Source organism: Falco biarmicus, unplaced genomic scaffold, assembly GCF_023638135.1.
Source record: "Falco biarmicus isolate bFalBia1 unplaced genomic scaffold, bFalBia1.pri scaffold_150, whole genome shotgun sequence".
Lineage (NCBI taxonomy): Eukaryota > Metazoa > Chordata > Aves > Falconiformes > Falconidae > Falco > Falco biarmicus.
The window spans coordinates 231,700-241,177 of NW_026611725.1; positions in this window are offsets into that span (position 1 = coordinate 231,700).

Here is a 9,478-nt window from a genome sequence, read left to right on the forward strand (position 1 = left end):
TTCAGCTGCCTACCGGGGTAGTGTAAAAACTACCAACAGAACTCCTTTCTCGCACCTTCCCCGGTGGAGCTGTGCATGGGGTGTGTTTGGAACATATTGTTACCAGCCGAGTCCAAAATTCAGCCGTTCCCCATCTCAGCCCAGAAAGCAGGTAGAACAAGTTTTGTGGTGCCTTTTCAGCTGCCTACCGGGGGTAGTGTAAAAACTACCAACAGAACTCGTTTCTGGCACCTTCCCCGGTGGGAGGTGTGCATGGGGTGTGTTTGGAACATTTTGTTACCAGCCGAGTCCAAAATTCAGCGATTCCCCATCTCAGCCCAGAAAGCAGGTAGAACAAGTTTTGTGGTGCCTTTCAGCTGCCTACCGGGGGTACTGTAAAAACTACCAACAGAACTCGTTTCTGGCACCTTCCCCGGAGGAGTTGTGCATGGGGTGTGTTTGGAACATTTTGTCACCAGCCCAGTCCAAAATTCAGCCCGTTCCCCATCTCAGCCCAGAAAGCAGGTAGAAAAACTTTTGTGGTGCCTTTCAGCTGCCTACCGGGGTAGTGTAAAAAACTACCAACAGAACTCGTTTCTGGCACCTTTCCCGGTGGAGTTGTGCATGGGGTGTGTTTGGAACATTTTTTCACCAGCCGAGTCCAAAATACAGCGATTCTCCATCTCAGCCCAGAAAGCAGGTAGAACAAGTTTTGTGGTGCCTTTCAGCTGCCTACCGGGGTAGTGTAAAAACTACCAACAGAACTCGTTTCTGGCACCTTCCCCGGAGGAGTTGTGCATGGGGTGTGTTTGGAACATTTTTTCACCAGCCGAGTCCAAAATTCAGCGATTCTCCATCTCAGCCCAGAGAGCAGGTACAACAAGTTTTGTGGTGCCTTTCAGCTGCCTACCGGGGGTAGTGTAAAAACTACCAACAGAACTCGTTTCTGGCACCTTTCCCGGTGGAGTTGTGCATGGGGTGTGTTTGCATGGGTGTGTTTGGAACATTTTGTCACCAGCCGAGTCCAAAATTCAGCGATTCCCCATCTCAGCCCAGAAAGCAGGTAGAACAACTTTTGTGGTGCCTTTCAGCTGCCTACCGGGGTAGTGTAAAAACTACCAACAGAAGTCGTTTCTGGCCCCTTCCTCGGTGGAGTTGTGCATGGGTGTGTTTGGAACATTTTGTCAGCAGCCGAGTCCAAAACTCAGCTGTTCCCCATCTCAGCCCAGAAAGCAGGTAGCAAAACTTTTGTGGTGCCTTTCAGCTGCCTACCGGGGTAGTGTAAAAACTACCAACAGAACTCCTTTCTCGCACCTTCCCCGGTGGAGCTGTGCATGGGGTGTGTTTGGAACATATTGTTACCAGCCGAGTCCAAAATTCAGCCGTTCCCCATCTCAGCCCAGAAAGCAGGTAGAACAAGTTTTGTGGTGCCTTTCAGCTGCCTACCGGAGTAGTGTAAAAACTACCAACAGAACTCGTTTCTGGCACCTTCCCCGGTGGAGGTGTGCATGGGTGTGTTTGGAACATTTTGTCACCAGCCGAGTCCAAAATTCAGCTATTCCCCATCTCAGCCCAGAAAGCAGGTAGAACAAGTTTTGTGGTGCCTTTCAGCTGCCTACCGTGGTAGTGTAAAAACTACCAACAGAACTCGTTTCTGGCACCTTCCCCGGTGGAGTTGTGCATGGGGTGTGTTTGGAACTTTTTGTCACCAGCCGAGTCCAAAATTCAGCGATTCTCCTTCTCAGCCCAGAAAGCAGGTAGAACAAGTTTTGTGGTGCCTTTCAGCTGCCTACCGGGGTAGTGTAAAAACTACCAACAGAACTCGTTTCTGGCACCTTCCCGGAGGAGTTGTGCATGGGGTGTGTTTGGAACATTTTGTCAGCAGCCGAGTCCAAAACTCAGCTGTTCCCCATCTCAGCCCAGAAAGCAGGTAGAACAGTTTTGTGGTGCCTTTCAGCTGCCTACCGGGGTAGTGTAAAAACTACCAACAGAACTCCTTTCTGGCACCTTCCCCGGTGGAGCTGTGCATGGGGTGTGTTTGGAACATTTTGTCACCAGCCGAGTCCAAAATTCAGCCATTCCCCATCTCAGCCCAGAAAGCAGGTAGAACAAGTTTTGTGGTGCCTTTCAGCTGCCTACCGGGGTAGTGTAAAAACTACCAACAGAACTCGTTTCTGGCACCTTCCCCGGTGGAGTTGTGCATGGGGTGTGTTTGGAACATTTTGTCAGCAGCCGAGTCCAAAACTCAGCTGTTCCCCATCTCAGCCCAGAAAGCAGGTAGAAAAACTTTTGTGGTGCCTTTCAGCTGCCTACCGGGGTAGTGTAAAAACTACCAACAGAACTCGTTTCTGGCACCTTTCCCGGTGGAGCTGTGCATGGGGTGTGTTTGGAACATTTGTTACCAGCCGAGTCCAAAATTCAGCCGTTCCCCATCTCAGCCCAGAAAGCAGGTAGAACAAGTTTGTGGTGCCTTTCAGCTGCCTACCGGGGTAGTGTAAAAACTACCAACAGAACTCGTTTCTGGCACCTTCCCCGGTGGAGGTGTGCATGGGGTGTGTTTGGAACATTTTGTCACCAGCCGAGTCCAAAATTCAGCGATTCCCCATCTCAGCCCAGAAAGCAGGTAGAACAAGTTTTGTAATGCCTTTCAGCTGCCTACCGGGGTAGTGTAAAAACTACCAACAGAACTCGTTTCTGGCACCTTTCCCGGTGGAGTTGTGCATGGGGTGTGTTTGGAACATTTTGTTACCAGCCGAGTCCAAAATTCAGCGATTCTCCATCTCAGCCCAGAAAGCAGGTAGAACAAGTTTTGTGGTGCCTTTCTCTTGCCTACCAGGGTAGTGTAAAAACTACCAACAGAACTCGTTTCTGGCACCTTCCCCGGTGGAGTTGTGCATGGGGTGTGTTTGGAACATTTTGTCAGCAGCCGAGTCCAAAATTCAGCTGTTCCCCATCTCAGCCCAGAAAGCAGGTAGCAAGACTTTTGTGGTGCCTTTCAGCTGCCTACCGGGGTAGTGTAAAAACTACCAAGAGAACTCGTTTCTGGCACCTTCCCCGGTGGAGTTGTGCATGGGGTGTGTTTGGAACATTTTGTCACCAGCCGAGTCCAAAATTCAGCGATTCCCCATCTCAGCCCAGAAAGCAGGTAGAACAAGTTTTGTGGTGCCTTTCAGCTGCCTACCGGGGTAGTGTAAAAACTACCAACAGAACTCGTTTCTGGCACCTTTCCCGGTGGAGTTGTGCATGGGGTGTGTTTGGAACATTTTGTTACCAGCCGAGTCCAAAATTCAGCGATTCCCCATCTAAGCCCATAAAGCAGGTAGAAAAACTTTTGTGGTGCCTTTCAGCTGCCTACCGGGGTAGTGTAAAAACTACCAAGAGAACTCGTTTCTGGCACCTTCCCCGGAGGAGTTGTGCATGGGGTGTGTTTGGAACATTTTGTCAGCAGCCGAGTCCAAACTTCAGCTGTTCCCCATCTCAGCCCAGAAAGCAGGTACAACAAGTTTTGTGGTGCCTTTCAGCTGCCTACCGGGGTAGTGTAAAAACTACCAACAGAACTCGTTTCTGGCACCTTTGCCGGTGGAGCTGTGCATGGGGTGTGTTTGGAACATTTTGTCACCAGCCGAGTCCAAAATTCAGCTGTTCCCCATCTCAGCCCAGAAAGCAGGTAGAACAAGTTTTGTAATGCCTTTCAGCTGCCTACCGGGGTAGTGTAAAAACTACCAACAGAACTCATTTCTGGCACCTTTCCCGGTGGAGTTGTGCATGGGGTGTGTTTGGAACATTTTGTCACCAGCCGAGTCCAAAATTCAGCGATTCTCCTCTCAGCCCAGAAAGCAGGTAGAACAAGTTTTGTGGTGCCTTTCTCTTGCCTACCAGGGTACTGTAAAAACTACCAACAGAACTCGTTTCTGGCACCTTCCCCGGTGGAGTTGTGCATGGGGTGTGTTTGGAACATTTTGTCAGCAGCCGAGTCCAAAACTCAGCTGTTCCCCATCTCAGCCCAGAAAGCAGGTAGCAAAACTTTTGTGGTGCCTTTCAGCTGCCTACCGGGGTAGTGTAAAAACTACCAACAGAACTCCTTTCTCGCACCTTCCCCGGTGGAGCTGTGCATGGGGTGTGTTTGGAACATATTGTTACCAGCCGAGTCCAAAATTCAGCCGTTCCCCATCTCAGCCCAGAAAGCAGGTAGAACAAGTTTTGTGGTGCCTTTCAGCTGCCTACCGGGGTAGTGTAAAAACTACCAACAGAACTCGTTTCTGGCACCTTCCCCGGTGGAGCTGTGCATGGGGTGTGTTTGGAACATTTTGTCACCAGCCGAGTCCAAAATTCAGCGATTCTCCTTCTCAGCCCAGAAAGCAGGTAGAACAAGTTTTGTGGTGCCTTTCAGCTGCCTACCGGGGTAGTGTAAAAACTACCAACCGAACTCGTTTCTGGCACCTTCCCCGGAGGAGTTGTGCATGGGGTGTGTTTGGAACATTTTGTTACCAGCCGAGTCCAAAATTCAGCGATTCCCCATCTAAGCCCATAAAGCAGGTAGAAAAACTTTTGTGGTGCCTTTCAGCTGCCTACCGGGGTAGTGTAAAAACTACCAACAGAACTCGTTTCTGGCACCTTCCCCGGTGGAGTTGTGCATGGGGTGTGTTTGGAACATTTTGTCAGCAGCCGAGTCCAAAACTCAGCTGTTCCCCATCTCAGCCCAGAAAGCAGGTAGCAAAACTTTTAGGTGCCTTTCAGCTGCCTACCAGGGTAGTGTAAAAACTACCAACAGAACTCCTTTCTCGCACCTTCCCCGGTGGAGCTGTGCATGGGGTGTGTTTGGAACATATTGTTACCAGCCGAGTCCAAAATTCAGCCGTTCCCCATCTCAGCCCAGAAAGCAGGTAGAACAAGTTTTGTGGTGCCTTTCAGCTGCCTACCGGGGTAGTGTATAAACTACCAACAGAACTCGTTTCTGGCACCTTCCCCGGTGGAGGTGTGCATGGGGTGTGTTTGGAACATTTTGTCACCAGCCGAGTCCAAAATTCAGCTATTCCCCATCTCAGCCCAGAAAGCAGGTAGAACAAGTTTTGTGGTGCCTTTCAGCTGCCTACCGGGGTAGTGTAAAAACTACCAACAGAACTCGTTTCTGGCACCTTCCCCGGTGGAGTTGTGCATGGGGTGTGTTTGGAACATTTTGTCACCAGCCGAGTCCAAAATTCAGCGATTCCCCATCTCAGCCCAGAAAGCAGGTAGAACAAGTTTTGTGGTGCCTTTCAGCTGCCTACCGGGGTAGTGTAAAAACTACCAACAGAACTCGTTTCTGGCACCTTCCCCGGAGGAGTTGTGCATGGGGTGTGTTTGGAACATTTTGTCAGCAGCCGAGTCCAAAACTCAGCTGTTCCCCATCTCAGCCCAGAAAGCAGGTAGAACAAGTTTTGTGGTGCCTTTCAGCTGCCTACCGGGGTAGTGTAAAAACTACCAACAGAACTCCTTTCTCGCACCTTCCCCGGTGGAGCTGTGCATGGGGTGTGTTTGGAACATATTGTTACCAGCCGAGTCCAAAATTCAGCCGTTCCCCATCTCAGCCCAGAAAGCAGGTAGAACAAGTTTTGTGGTGCCTTTCAGCTGCCTACCGGGGTAGTGTAAAAACTACCAACAGAACTCGTTTCTGGCACCTTCCCCGGTGGAGTTGTGCATGGGGTGTGTTTGGAACATTTTGTTACCAGCCGAGTCCAAAATTCAGCCGTTCCCCATCTCAGCCCAGAAAGCAGGTAGAAAAACTTTTGTGGTGCCTTTCAGCTGCCTACCGGGGTAGTGTAAAAACTACCAACAGAACTCGTTTCTGGCACCTTCCCCGGTGGAGTTGTGCATGGGGTGTGTTTGGAACATTTTGTCAGCAGCCGAGTCCAAAACTCAGCTGTTCCCCATCTCAGCCCAGAAAGCAGGTAGAAAAACTTTTGTGGTGCCTTTCAGCTGCCTACCGGGGTAGTGTAAAAACTACCAACAGAACTCGTTTCTGGCACCTTCCCCGGTGGAGCTGTGCATGGGGTGTGTTTGGAACATTTTGTTACCAGCCGAGTCCAAAATTCAGCCGTTCCCCATCTCAGCCCAGAAAGCAGGTAGAACAAGTTTTGTGGTGCCTTTCAGCTGCCTACCGGGGTAGTGTAAAAACTACCAACAGAACTCGTTTCTGGCACCTTCCCCGGTGGAGCTGTGCATGGGGTGTGTTTGGAACATTTTGTTACCAGCCGAGTCCAAAATTCAGCCGTTCCCCATCTCAGCCCAGAAAGCAGGTAGCAAAACTTTTGTGGTGCCTTTCAGCTGCCTACCGGGGTAGTGTAAAAACTACCAACAGAACTCGTTTCTGGCACCTTCCCCGGAGGAGTTGTGCATGGGGTGTGTTTGGAACATTTTTTCACCAGCCGAGTCCAAAATTCAGCGATTCTCCATCTCAGCCCAGAGAGCAGGTACAACAAGTTTTGTGGTGCCTTTCAGCTGCCTACCGGGGTAGTGTAAAAACTACCAACAGAACTCGTTTCTGGCACCTTCCCCGGAGGAGTTGTGCATGGGGTGTGTTTGGAACATTTTGTCACCAGCCGAGTCCAAAATTCAGCGATTCCCCATCTCAGCCCAGAAAGCAGGTAGAACAAGTTTTGTGGTGCCTTTCAGCTGCCTACCGGGGTAGTGTAAAAACTACCAACAGAACTCGTTTCTGGCCCCTTCCTCGGTGGAGTTGTGCATGGGGTGTGTTTGGAACATTTTGTCAGCAGCCGAGTCCAAAACTCAGCTGTTCCCCATCTCAGCCCAGAAAGCAGGTAGAAAAACTTTTGTGGAGCCTTTCAGCTGCCTACCGGGGTAGTGTAAAAACTACCAACAGAACTCGTTTCTGGCACCTTCCCCGGTGGAGCTGTGCATGGGGTGTGTTTGGAACATTTTGTTACCAGCCGAGTCCAAAATTCAGCCGTTCCCCATCTCAGCCCAGAAAGCAGGTAGAACAAGTTTTGTGCTGCCTTTCAGCTGCCTACCGGGGTAGTGTAAAAACTACCAACAGAACTCGTTTCTGGCACCTTCCCCGGAGGAGTTGTGCATGGGGTGTGTTTGGAACATTTTGTCAGCAGCCGAGTCCAAAACTCAGCTGTTCCCCATCTCAGCCCAGAAAGCAGGTACAACAAGTTTTGTGGTGCCTTTCAGCTGCCTACCGGGGTAGTGTAAAAACTACCAACAGAACTCGTTTCTGGCACCTTCCCCGGTGGAGGTGTGCATGGGGTGTGTTTGGAACATTTTGTCACCAGCCGAGTCCAAAATTCAGCTGTTCCCCATCTCAGCCCAGAAAGCAGGTAGAACAAGTTTTGTAATGCCTTTCAGCTGCCTACCGGGGTAGTGTAAAAACTACCAACAGAACTCGTTTCTGGCACCTTCCTCGGTGGAGTTGTGCATGGGGGGTGTTTGGAACATTTTGTCAGCAGCCGAGTCCAAAATTCAGCGATTCTCCTCTCAGCCCAGAAAGCAGGTAGAACAAGTTTTGTGGTGCCTTTCTCTTGCCTACCAGGGTACTGTAAAAACTACCAACAGAACTCGTTTCTGGCACCTTCCCCGGTGGAGTTGTGCATGGGGTGTGTTTGGAACATTTTGTCACCAGCCGAGTCCAAAACTCAGCTGTTCCCCATCTCAGCCCAGAAAGCAGGTAGAAAAACTTTTGTGGTGCCTTTCAGCTGCCTAACGGGGTAGTGTAAAAACTACCAACAGAACTCCTTTCTCGCACCTTCCCCGGTGGAGCTGTGCATGGGGTGTGTTTGGAACATATTGTCACCAGCCGAGTCCAAAACTCAGCTGTTCCCCATCTCAGCCCAGAAAGCAGGTAGAACAAGTTTTGTGGTGCCTTTCAGCTGCCTACCGGGGTAGTGTAAAAACTACCAACAGAACTCGTTTCTGGCACCTTCCCCGGTGGAGGTGTGCATGGGGTGTGTTTGGAACATTTTGTCAGCAGCCGAGTCCAAAATTCAGCCGTTCCCCATCTCAGCCCAGAAAGCAGGTACAACAAGTTTTGTGGTGCCTTTCAGCTGCCTACCGGGGTAGTGTAAAAACTACCAACAGAACTCGTTTCTGGCACCTTCCCCGGTGGAGTTGTGCATGGGGTGTGTTTGGAACATTTTGTCACCAGCCGAGTCCAAAATTCAGCTGATCCCCATCTCAGCCCAGAAAGCAGGTAGAAAAACTTTTGTGGTGCCTTTCAGCTGCCTACCGGGGTAGTGTAAAAACTACCAACAGAACTCGTTTCTGGCACCTTCCCCGGAGGAGTTGTGCATGGGGTGTGTTTGGAACATTTTGTCACCAGCCGAGTCCAAAATTCAGCCGTTCCCCATCTCAGCCCAGAAAGCAGGTAGAACAAGTTTTGTGGTGCCTTTCAGCTGCCTACCGGGGTAGTGTAAAAACTACCAACAGAACTCGTTTCTGGCACCTTTCCCGGTGGAGTTGTGCATGGGGTGTGTTTGGAACATTTTTTCACCAGCCGAGTCCAAAATTCAGCGATTCTCCATCTCAGCCCAGAAAGCAGGTAGAACAAGTTTTGTGGTGCCTTTCAGCTGCCTACCGGGGTAGTGTAAAAACTACCAACAGAACTCGTTTCTGGCACCTTCCTCGGTGGAGTTGTGCATGGGGTGTGTTTGGAACATTTTGTCACCAGCCGAGTCCAAAATTCAGCGATTCCCCATCTCAGCCCAGAAAGCAGGTAGAACAAGTTTTGTGGTGCCTTTCAGCTGCCTACCGGGGTAGTGTAAAAACTACCAACAGAACTCGTTTCTGGCACCTTTCCCGGTGGAGTTGTGCATGGGGTGTGTTTGGAACATTTTGTTACCAGCCGAGTCCAAAATTCAGCGATTCCCCATCTCAGCCCAGAAAGCAGGTAGAAAAACTTTTGTGGTGCCTTTCAGCTGCCTACCGGGGTAGTGTAAAAACTACCAACAGAACTCGTTTCTGGCACCTTCCCCGGTGGAGTTGTGCATGGGGTGTGTTTGGAACATTTTGTCAGCAGCCGAGTCCAAACTTCAGCTGTTCCCCATCTCAGCCCAGAAAGCAGGTAGAACAAGTTTTGTGGTGCCTTTCAGCTGCCTACCGGGGTAGTGTAAAAACTACCAACAGAACTCGTTTCTGGCCCCTTCCTCGGTGTAGTTGTGCATGGGGTGTGTTTGGAACATTTTGTCACCAGCCGAGTCCAAAACTCAGCTGTTCCCCATCTCAGCCCAGAAAGCAGGTAGAAAAACTTTTGTGGTGCCTTTCAGCTGCCTACCGGGGTAGTGTAAAAACTACCAACAGAACTCGTTTCTGGCACCTTTGCCGGTGGAGCTGTGCATGGGGTGTGTTTGGAACATTTTGTTACCAGCCGAGTCCAAAATTCAGCCGTTCCCCATCTCAGCCCAGAAAGCAGGTAGAAAAACTTTTGTGGTGCCTTTCAGCTGCCTACCGGGGTAGTGTAAAAACTACCAACAGAACTCGTTTCTGGCACCTTCCCCGGTGGAGC